The following is an 11,071-nucleotide window of genomic DNA, read 5'->3' on the forward strand; positions in this document are numbered from 1 at the left end:
TGGGGTTTTAATTGCATCAGATGAGTCGAAATCCCTGCTATTGGCCTGGATTAACCATCCAAAGCATTGGAAAGGCTGTTCATCTGAGGTCTGGGGGATTGAGACAGGCCTACACCCTACGGACTGGAGGGGATCAGTTCAGGGGAGGGCATCATGTCCTGCTAGGTGGACGAGTATATGTACTTGATCTATGGGTACTAAGTATGTCAGAGTTTTTCTTCTCTATTGTGAAAGGAAGCTGTAAGGCTTTCCAGTTTCTTGATTTCTTTAATTTGTGTAAACCATAGGTTTAAGGGTGAGGTGCAAGGATGCTGTTATTAGTGCGTCTATGTTCCAGTGATGTGCAGTCTACTACTGATAGCTACTGTTTCCACTCTGACGAACAACATTTGTTAAAGGGTATGACTGTTGGCTAGTGAACAATTTGCAGAAGGCAATTAGCACTCTGAAATATTTAGAACATCTATTGCTTTCTCTTAGTTTACTTCACCTCTGCCCCTTCCATCAAGAAGTTTTTAATGGCACTGCTTAGACAGTGAACCCACTGTCTAATTAGAGCACATAAGCAGCCAATTACAGCACTGTCACTGGATAATGCGATGGCAGAGGATACGAGGGAAACATAGCAGAGCTCCAGGTCAGAGATGAAGTTGACGATTTAGTGACAGCATGTCCAGGATCAGAGGGCACCTCGAATGCACAGAAGAGGATCTCACTAATGTACCTAATGGCTCATTTTAATGTCTGTTTCTACTATGCTAGTTAATAAATCTAGGTGATATGCTCACATTAAATGACCAGACTAACTGCAAATTATTATATGTTAGTCTGTATCATTCTTCAGTCATGAAAATATATGTCTGAAACAGTTTGCTATAGTCAGAGGAATCAAAAGGATTGCAAGAAGAGATGCCCTGTAGACAAAACTCTCATAGTAACAGAGCAGAGGATGCTTTGCTCACTATTACAACAAATGCATTAACAGAAGGGCTTTCTCCCTGAAACATCTTCTATTGGTGGCCATGCAATGTGAAATTTGATAATTCTTATTATTAATATAATACAGGATTTATATAGTGCCAATAGTTTTCACTGTCTTCCATTATATTTTTACACTATAATAGAAGACAGTACAATTGCAATACACTTGCAATTGTTTTGGTTAGGAGAGTTCTGCTTGTGAAAGCTTACAATCTAAAAGGGAGGGGCAAGTACAAAAGGGGTAAAAAAGGTGGTAGCTGTGTGAGAATGAGTTATTTGAGAAAGTAATAGTTCAGCGGTTTCGGCAGAGGTGGGAAACACATCCGTGAATAGATGAGCTTTTAGGGAACGCCTAAAGGCAGAGTAAGTAATAGCCGTACAGGTTGAGGTAAGGACTCCCGAAGGATGGGAGAGACTCTGGAGAAGTCCTGGAGGCGAGCATGGGAGGAGCGGACCAGGGAGAGAGAGAGCATGAGGTCTTGGGAGTGGAGAGGATGGTTAGGGTGATAATTTGAGAGAAGGTTGGAGATGTAGCTGGAGATGCTTAAAATCTTGTGCGATCGGAAGCCAGTGGAGGGACTGGCAGAAAGGGGTTGCAGACACTAATGGGTTGGAAAGATAGATAGGTCTGGAAGCAGCATTCATGATAGACTGAAGAGGGGATAGTCTGTGTACAGATAGGCCAATAAGGAGGGAGTTGCAATAGTTGAGATGAGAGATAACAAGTGAGTGGATTAGTAGCTTTGTGGTTTCATTGGTTAGGAAGGGGCATATTTTTGGGATGTTATGAAGGTGAAGGTGGCAAGATTTGGACAGTGATTGGATGTGTCTGGCTGAAAGGTGGGATCAGAGCTAAGATTTAAACCTAGGAACCCGGTATGTGGCAGTGAATGATCAGGCACTCAAATGAGCTACATTTTACCTAACCGCTACATTCATTATTTACTGTATGACTACATATCTTAATGAATAGTTTATCGATAGTAATGAATAGATGATCAGGCATAATATTACAGTGTAACCAATCTCTAGCAATACGGGTAGTCCACCACTAAAGTTGTTAGGATTTCATAAACAGAGAATAATCTTATTACAGTAACAAAAGTTCTAATACTGTCTGAAAATGTCTCTGTGAAAGGCTTTTAGCTAGCCACGGATATTACATATCTTTTGGATTTAGGAGCAGAATTTGAGTGTGAACATTTTTTTTAATGAATTGTTACCCAAGCCTATATGTTAATGTAATGGAAGGTAGTGAACAGTTGACAGTGGCCTTATCTTGGGGAAGGCAGTAATGTTCATGAGAAAAAAATCTAACCTTGAAGATCAAGTAGTTCATGAATGATCAACCATGTTGTCTGTTAGAACCCCTGCAACACCAGAATAACACTCAATTTGGCAAAGATCATCTTGGGTTTAGAGGCACTTTTGAACATAACTTATGTAACTGTGTATCTTTTATACATTCAGTATTTAACTCATTGTTTTATAAAATGGACACTTATTATTTACGTATATGTTTTGGCTGCAAACAAAGAGATAGTGAGGAGCAGATGTCATGTAATTACAAGATTACACAATGGCTAATATTGCTATACATTTACTAAGGCTTAGCTGAGCTGTACCTAAAGGAATCCTCAATAATCAACATATAGCACTGTAAACATACAACCTTGCCTTGTTAAAACAGAAGTTATTTACATGTCATCACAAATCCAAAAAACAGGCTTATTTATTATTAAGGATAGTGGTAGAAAGCAATCCAATCATTCCTTTATGGTGTTATGGCCAACTGTGCCTCCCGTAGTGCTGTTGTGACGGCTAGGTCAGGATATATGAATCTCAGCTGCGGAGTGTGCCTAGCGCAGGTGAAATTGGTTGAGGGTACGGCTTAAGGGTCGAGCTCCAGGCGTCACTCTCAACACAAACGGAGAGTTAGGAGCTCTACCATCATGTGCCGCAATTACTTCGTATTAAGAGGTGATGCACTCGAGTAGCCCCAGGGTATTTACAGCATACCCGGTTTACAACTGTTATGTGGGGTTCACGTGGATTCAATTATAGTACTACTTTGATAAGGTGTACTAACATGAAGTGTTATCAGCATTTGATTCAAGCAGGCAAAATAATAGACTTGGTAAGTAGTATCACACAAAAGAATTATCAGCACTTCCCCTTTAACTGGCGTGGCTCAGATGGAACCTAGGCAGTCCATACAACAGATTGCAGGTGGTCAAAAAGGAATGAGTTTTAGAAAGCTCTATCTGGGACAGGCTGTCTCAGACTGAACTGTACTTGCTATTAGGTGTCCTAGCACAACGAGGGTTCCTCCAGGTCACAGGTCCAATGCTCCAAGAAAGGGATGTCTGGTTGTCAGCTGGCGTTCTCTGGCAATAGTGGAACGCCATACTGATCTTTTTGTCAGCCTTTTATAGGGGGGGAGTGTGGGAGGAGCTGCTGACGTCACAGGGGCCGATGCGTTCCACGCTGGAACGCATCGGCTCCACTACTTCCGTACCGCGGCTTGCGCTCCACGTTGGAGCGCAGCCGCGATCGTTACAGCACCCCCTCCTCAAGGGAAGCCCTCCTGGGGTTCCCCGGTCGCGAAGGTTTGCTGGGATATCGGAGGTGAAACCTCTTGACCAGATCAGGGGCATGGACATCCCGACACTCCTCCCAGGAGTCCTCCTGGGGACCATAACCCTTCCATCGGATCAGATATTGCAGTCTATTACTTCGGCTCCTGGAATCCAGAATCTCCTCCACTTCGTACTCCTCATCGCCCCTCACCTGTAACGGGGGGCCCGGAGGAGGAGAGCGCTCGGGAAAGGGATCCGGACGGTATGGTTTGAGTAAGGAGACGTGAAATGAAGGATGTATCCTCAACTCCCCAGGTAAGGTAAGTCTCATGGTGTTAACGTTGACAACTTTTTCTATAGGGAAAGGTCCAATGAACTGTTTACTCAATTTTTTAGATGGAGTTCCTAGATGGAGATTCTTGGTGGATAGCCATACCATGTCCCCCGTGTTGTAGGAGGGGGCAGGTCTTCTACGGAGATCATAGTAACGTTTCTGTCGGGACTGAGCTAGGGCGAGGTTGTCACGTAACACTGCGGTCATTTTATGCAGATTAGCGAGATAGGATTCGGCTGCAGGGACATTCGAGGGCACCAGGGAATCCGATAAGGAGTTAGGGTGGAAGCCATCATTTGCAAAAAAGGGGGAATGGAGAGTGGAAGCACTGTTGGCATTATTATAAGCAAATTCCGCTTGGGGAAGCAACTCGGCCCAGTCATCTTGGAGGTGTGTACAGTAACAGCGGAGGTACTGTTCCAGACATTGGTTGATACGCTCCGTCTGACCATTTGTCTGGGGGTGATAAGCGGTAGACAATCTATGGTCAATTCGGAAAGCTGTACACAAAGCCCTCCAGAATCTGAATACGAATTGAACTCCCCGATCGGAGATAATCTGGGAAGGTATTCCATGAAGTTTCACTGTGTTGCCCAGGAAGGCATCAGCTGTCTCCCTGGCAGAGGGAACTTTGGTTAGGGGGGTGAAATGTGCCATCTTAGTCAGTCTGTCGACCACCACCATGTGGTATTGTAACCCGAGGAAGGTGGAAGATCAACAATGAAGTCGAGAGACACCGAGTCACAGGGTTTCTCGGGTACATGCTAGGATGCCAACAACCCATACGGTGGTCTCTTCCCATGTTTACAGGTGGCACAGGTTTGACAGGATGAGACATAATCCTGTACCATTTTACGCATCTGGGGCCACCAGAAGTGACGTTGAACGAGGTCCAGGGTTTTTGTCACGCCTGGATGACCCGCTAGAGCTCCGTCATGCAGTAGTTTCACTATTTTGACTGTCAAAGGGGTTGATATGTACAGTTTGGATTTTCTGTACATAAACCCCTCCTCATCACGTTCGAGTGCCTGGGGAATCGTGCTGGGGTTAGCGGTTAAATATTCCTTGAGCTGGGTTTTTAAACTGATAGTGGCAAGAACTATCCTGTCGGACGGGATCACCGAGGAAGGAGATTGAGGATGTTGCTGTTCCTCTGATATGCGGGAGAGAGCATCCGCCTTACCGTTCCTTGCGCCCGGTCGGTACATGATCTGGAAATCAAACCTCCCAAAAAACAGGCTCCAACGAACCTGGCGGGCCGACAGAGTCTTGCTCGCCTGTAAGTACTGCAAGTTCCGATGGTCAGTATATATAGTGATGGGATATCTGGTGCCCTCTAGCAGATGTCTCCATGTCTCTAGAGCGCACTTGATGGCAAGCAGCTCTTTCTCTCCCACAGGGTAATTCTTTTCAGCGGGGTTAAGGGATCTAGAGAAAAACGCCACTGGATGTATTGGTTCCGAAATGGAACTTTTTTGGGAGAGGATGGCTCCTATGGCTATTTGAGAGGCATCTACCTCTAGTACATAATGACTGTCAGGGTTTGGCAGCTGTAATATCGGGGCAGATGTGAATCTTTGTTTCAGGGAGTCAAAGGCAACCTGAGCATCATCGGACCACTTATATTTTATCAATGGACTTGTTAAGCGGGTCATTGGTTTGACAACCCCTGAGAAGTTCCGAATGAATTTTCTATAAAAATTAGCGAATCCCAGAAAACGCTGCAGGGCTTTTCTGGATGTAGGGACTGGCCACTGGAGTATACAGTCCACCTTGGCTTGATCCATCTGAACTCCGTGGGGAGAGATCACATACCCCAAGAAGGAGATGGTCTGTTTTTCGAACACGCATTTCTCCACATTCACGTATAAAGAGTGGGCCCTAAGTCTAGCGAGAACCCACCTCACGTGCCTGCGGTGGTCCTGGAGGTTGTCAGAGTAAACGAGAATATCGTCTAAATAGACCACGACACAGGTATCCAGAAGGTCTCGAAAAATGTCATTAATAAAAGCTTGAAAAGTGGCGGGGGCATTGCACAGGCCAAACGGCATTACCGTATACTCAAATAAGCCATAGCGTGTTCTGAAAGCAGTTTTCCACTCGTCCCCGGCCTTAATGCGGATTAGGTTATAGGCTCCTCTAAGATCTAGTTTGGTATATATCTGAGCTGCCTGTAACCTTTCTATTAACTCAGGGATAAGTGGTAGAGGATAACGGTTTTTTATTGTGATTTTATTTAGGCCCCTATAATCTATAATGGGTCTAAGGCTTGAGTCTTTATTCTTAACGAAAAACATCCCTGCACCAGCCGGTGACGTAGAGGACCTAATGAACCCCTTCCTTAGGTTCTCCTCCAAATATTTCTTTAGATGCGCTAGTTCCGGCTGGGACAAAGGATATATCCTCCCTGTTGGAATGGCCCCTCCCGGTACCAATTCGATAGGGCAGTCATATGACCGGTGGGGGGGAAGAACCTCCGCGTTCTGTTTACTGAATATGTCGGAGAAGTCATGGTAATGACTGGGAATGTGAGTTGTGGAAACCTGCATCAAAGATTTGATGGTGTAGCATGTCTCCTGGCAGAAAGAGGAATCAAGACTGATACCCCCCTGTGCCCATAATATCGTCGGCTGATGTAGTTTCAGCCACGGTAACCCCAGAATTACCGGGAAGAGAGGGGAAGGTATTACATCGAACGAGAGATATTCGGTGTGACTCCCTTCACAGGTGACCAGAAGTGGCTGAGTCTGGTGACAGATAGGACCTGCTGAAGAGGTTGTACCATCTATAAAACTTACAGAGAGAGGTGTTAATTTTTTTGAATGCGGTATTTTATTTCGAGAGACAACATGGACGTCAATGAAATTGCCACATGCCCCGGTATCCACCATGGCTTTAGTCGTCATCCGCTCCTGGTCCCACTGTAGGGTAAGGTAGATGTAGACATAATGAGTGGATGGAAGGCTAGTTGGGGACAACTTGCAAACGTGCACTGTCTTACCTCCGCTCCTTCTGCTAACTACGGGGCAGTTGCCTACCCCATGCTGGGGGGAAGCGCAGTAGAAACATAGGTTGTGGTTTCGCCTACGGTTCTTTTCAATCTGGGTGAGGGGTCCCCTTATGGCCCCGATCTCCATCTTCTCCTCTCGTGGGGGACTGGCTCTCCTGGGTGTAGAATAACTGCCCGAACTGCGTTCAGCACGTCTCTCCCTTAGGCGTCTGTCTATAGATATAGCTCTCTGTATGAGGGCTTCCAGGGTATCGGGCAGCTCCGCCCTAGCCAGTTCATCTTTCAATGTCTCTGAGAGACCGAGACGGAACTGGTTCTGAAGACCAATGTCATTCCACTCGGTCTCCCTGGCCCATCGTTGGAATTCGGCTATAAAGTCCTCTACAGGACGTTTCCCTTGTTTTAATGCCCTGATGGCGGATTCAGCTGTAAGCTGCTTGCTGGCGTCCTCGTAGAGGAGGGACATGGACTCCAGGAACATTGTATAGTCATTCAGGACTGGGTGGTCTTCCTCTACGTATGTATTGGCCCAGGCTCGGGGTTCTCCTTTAAGATAAGAGATCAGGGTCAGGACTCTAATCCGGTCTGTGGGGTATGTTCGGGGACGGAGGTCGAACATCAATCTGCAGGAGTTGATGAACTCCCTATAGTTTTTCCTGTTCCCAGAGAACGGCTCAGGAGGACAGACCTTCGGCTCGGGTCCCTCTCTTGGCACCCCTGGATTCAGAGTAACTGTTTCGCGTAGCTCCTGATTCTCTAATTGGAGTTCCTGCACAGTTTGGGCTAGGTTTTCCACCCTCTGTGTAAGAGTAACAATATGTGCGGCTAACTCCGCTGGATTCGTTTTCTTCGGGTTCCACTATTCTGTAATGGCTAGGTCAGGATATATGAATCTCAGCTGCGGAGTGTGCCTAGCTCAGGTGAAATTGGTTGAGGGTACAACACAGATCGAGGCAAAATATAGTGTCATTCTTCAGTTTGTTTTTTGATCATGTTAGCATCTATCAGTAGAGAATATGGACTCCACAACATCTATGGAGTAGGGTTTGATGAACTGAGAGTAGGACCATTCAGGTTACTCCAAGGTGGACAAAAAGAAATCACACTGGTACAGCAAGTGGACAGCCCCATAAAGTGTGTCTATAGTTAAAAGTATGACCTGGAAACCCTATATCTAACTTTCTATTTTATGCTGATTTTATTGTAGGGCCAGGCACACAACATCATCTCTTTACTGCAGTACAACAGACACAGGGTCAAATTATGGAACCTAATAAGAGCAGGAAGCCCTAACCAGTGACCCAGCCACTGTCATATCAATGCCCCTTACTATAGTAGGCTTACAAACCACAAACTATAATTCCACCCATCATGCTTACTGTTGTCTAAAGGTGTCCATGAACATTACACAACGGTAAGATGAATATAATTTCTCTGCATACAGAAAAATACAGTGTTCTAATGAGTTCTATTATGTGGTTGGTGATATACCAATACAGGGCTATATTATGGTCTGTAATGGCTAGTTTGCATGTGCTGGCAGATACTGCTAAGAGCATTATACATGACTGAAGAGCTATAATTTATGCTTAACATAACCTATTTCTAATTTTATTTGCATGCGTGATCTACACTCTCGAACAAAAACTTGACCACTTCTATAACAATCATGAAATTACTTATGTGTTTGTTTCTGTTCTTATATATTCTATTGCTATTTCTCATCCTATGAATGTATAAAATCTTAACAAACCATGTTAATGTTTTAAAAACCTAGGTACGTACAGGTTGTAAATATATACTGTAGGTACATTACATATACATTAAATTATGTAGCATCATGGAAATGTGGCACACCAAGAATGAAAAAGAGTGAAAGTTGGATCAATTTTCAGGAAAGGGCTATAGTAGCTGATATGTGTGCAATGAAAATCCACTGTACACCATTTACCTGATTACAGATATTGCTATTACTTTTATTTACAGATTTATTTACTTTAAAGTCTACCCTGTGTGTCAAGATTCATTGTGCATTATTCAGTGCCAGGACAGAGTTTACTTAACGCATAGGCTGGGAATTCTGCCCTGGGGTATGACTTACACATCTTGGCTTTCTTTTAGAACAGATACATACTTTAAATTTCCCAGCCAATCAACTGACTCACTCCCTTGTTTGCTGCAAACAATTATCAGATTGATAGACCGATGTAGTGAGGTTGCTTAGTTTCTTTATTCTTGTCTCCTTTGTACACTGTGGATAGCAATTAAACAGAAACAAAGCTAAAACAGCCCACAGACATGACATAACAGTAGGGTAGTCTTGATACCATTTGTTCACGACCAAGTACAAGTACTTTCCCTCAGGTACTTGCCGATACCAATTACCGACACTTTTTCCTATAGGGACATGTGACATTTTTTCTAAAACAATACAGACTAATGATTTTAGGGCAGTTTCTTTATAATTATGAAGAACTGTAATTATGAAGAACTGTAACTGTAATAATCAATCCATGATCATTCTTGTCCTGAAACAAAAAATAATTTTTAACCAAAACCATATTGGACCGTGCTAAGAAGCGCTTCTCATTGGTCAGCGTGGTCTCCTGGCTGGACTGACCAAGTAGTGCTTGCAATTTCCGAGTGAAATTCAAAATCCATAGTGCAGGGTTGCACCAGACGGCAGTATGAGGTACAGATAGTACACCTGTACCGACGGAGGGGAAGGATTGTTCGCCAAAAGGTAAGTATAGCGGGGGCGATTGGCCAGATTTAGGCGGTTAATTCCATTTTCCAAAATTACTTGGGGAAGTTGACGTACTCTTTAACCTCTTGCCGTCCGCCCGTAGTAGAAAAACGGACGGACGGCACTGTCGCATTGGCGGGTTTTTTTTTCTGCTCGCGCGCGCCCCCTAGCGGGCACGCACGGGCAGAAAAGTTTTTATTTTAGTTTGTATGTTTTTTTTTTTAACCTTTTTATCACTTTTATTTTAATGTTGTATTTTTTTATAAATGTTTTAATCTTTACGTTGTTATCACTTTTTAAAAAACTTTATTTTATTATTTTGTATTTTTTATCGCGTTTTTTCCCCCCACTTAACTTTATTAATATCACATGGGGGATAACAAGCCCCTTTGTGATATAATTCGGAGGTGACAGGCTCTCTTTATAAGTCTGCCATCCAATACGGAAGATACAGCACGGCATTATGCTGTATCTTCTGCACAGCTCTGTTTCTGAAAGCTGACACAGGAAGTACTGTGAATACAGCAGTCAAGTGTCATTGATAACAGAGCAGAGCGGAAAACGGTCGTTCTCCGCTCTGCTCCCCACTCTCCATTCTGAACTGCTTTGCCGTGGTCCCGGGTCCCCCAAAAGAGCGGGAGAGCCCAAAAACCACGGCAGGGAGGCAAGTAAGAAACACTGACAAGAATCATTGACATACAGAAACAGTAGGTGAGGGGGACCCTGCCCAAACGAGCTTACAATCTAAGAGTAGGTAAGCCAACTGTCTTCCTTGCTTATGGTCTACTTGCTGTCAGCTAACATCTTCCAAGTTGTCTCTTTGTAAACTAAAGAATCCCCCCTATTTCTATCTCAACAAAATGAGAGTATGGAATTATTCAAGAGCCTTCTAGATACTTTTCTCAGTGAGCAAGATATACAGGAGGTACAGGTAATCTTAGTAACTCACACACACAAACACAACCACATAGGATGAACTCGATGGACCAGTGTCTTTATGTAACATAAGATGACTTGTTTTGTAGTCCAAGATAAGAACTGGGAGGGCTTATTACACTCCCTGAGATAACACAGGCAGAGGACATGGGACAGCTCAAAATTTCTGACAGGGACAACAGGTATTCTTTTGCACTTATCAAACTGATATAAAAATACTTTTGAGTAGTATATTTAACAGACTGAAATAGATCAAATAAGAGAAGCTAATTAGGGGTTACATACACTTTAACAACAGATATTTGCTACTGTTCAAAGCATAAATGATCAGAAACAAAGACTGATCAGCCTATAATGAAACTTCAAAATAAGTTGATATTATTTGTTGTTTATGTCCATTTTGGGAAAGAATATTCATTCAACTTTTGATAAATCTTTATGATTATTTGGCAAAATCCACAATGTCTATGTCTGGATTAGTTTAG

This window comes from Nanorana parkeri, unplaced genomic scaffold, assembly GCF_000935625.1.
Source record: "Nanorana parkeri isolate BGI_ZX_2015 unplaced genomic scaffold, ASM93562v1 scaffold899, whole genome shotgun sequence".
Taxonomy (NCBI): domain Eukaryota; kingdom Metazoa; phylum Chordata; class Amphibia; order Anura; family Dicroglossidae; genus Nanorana; species Nanorana parkeri.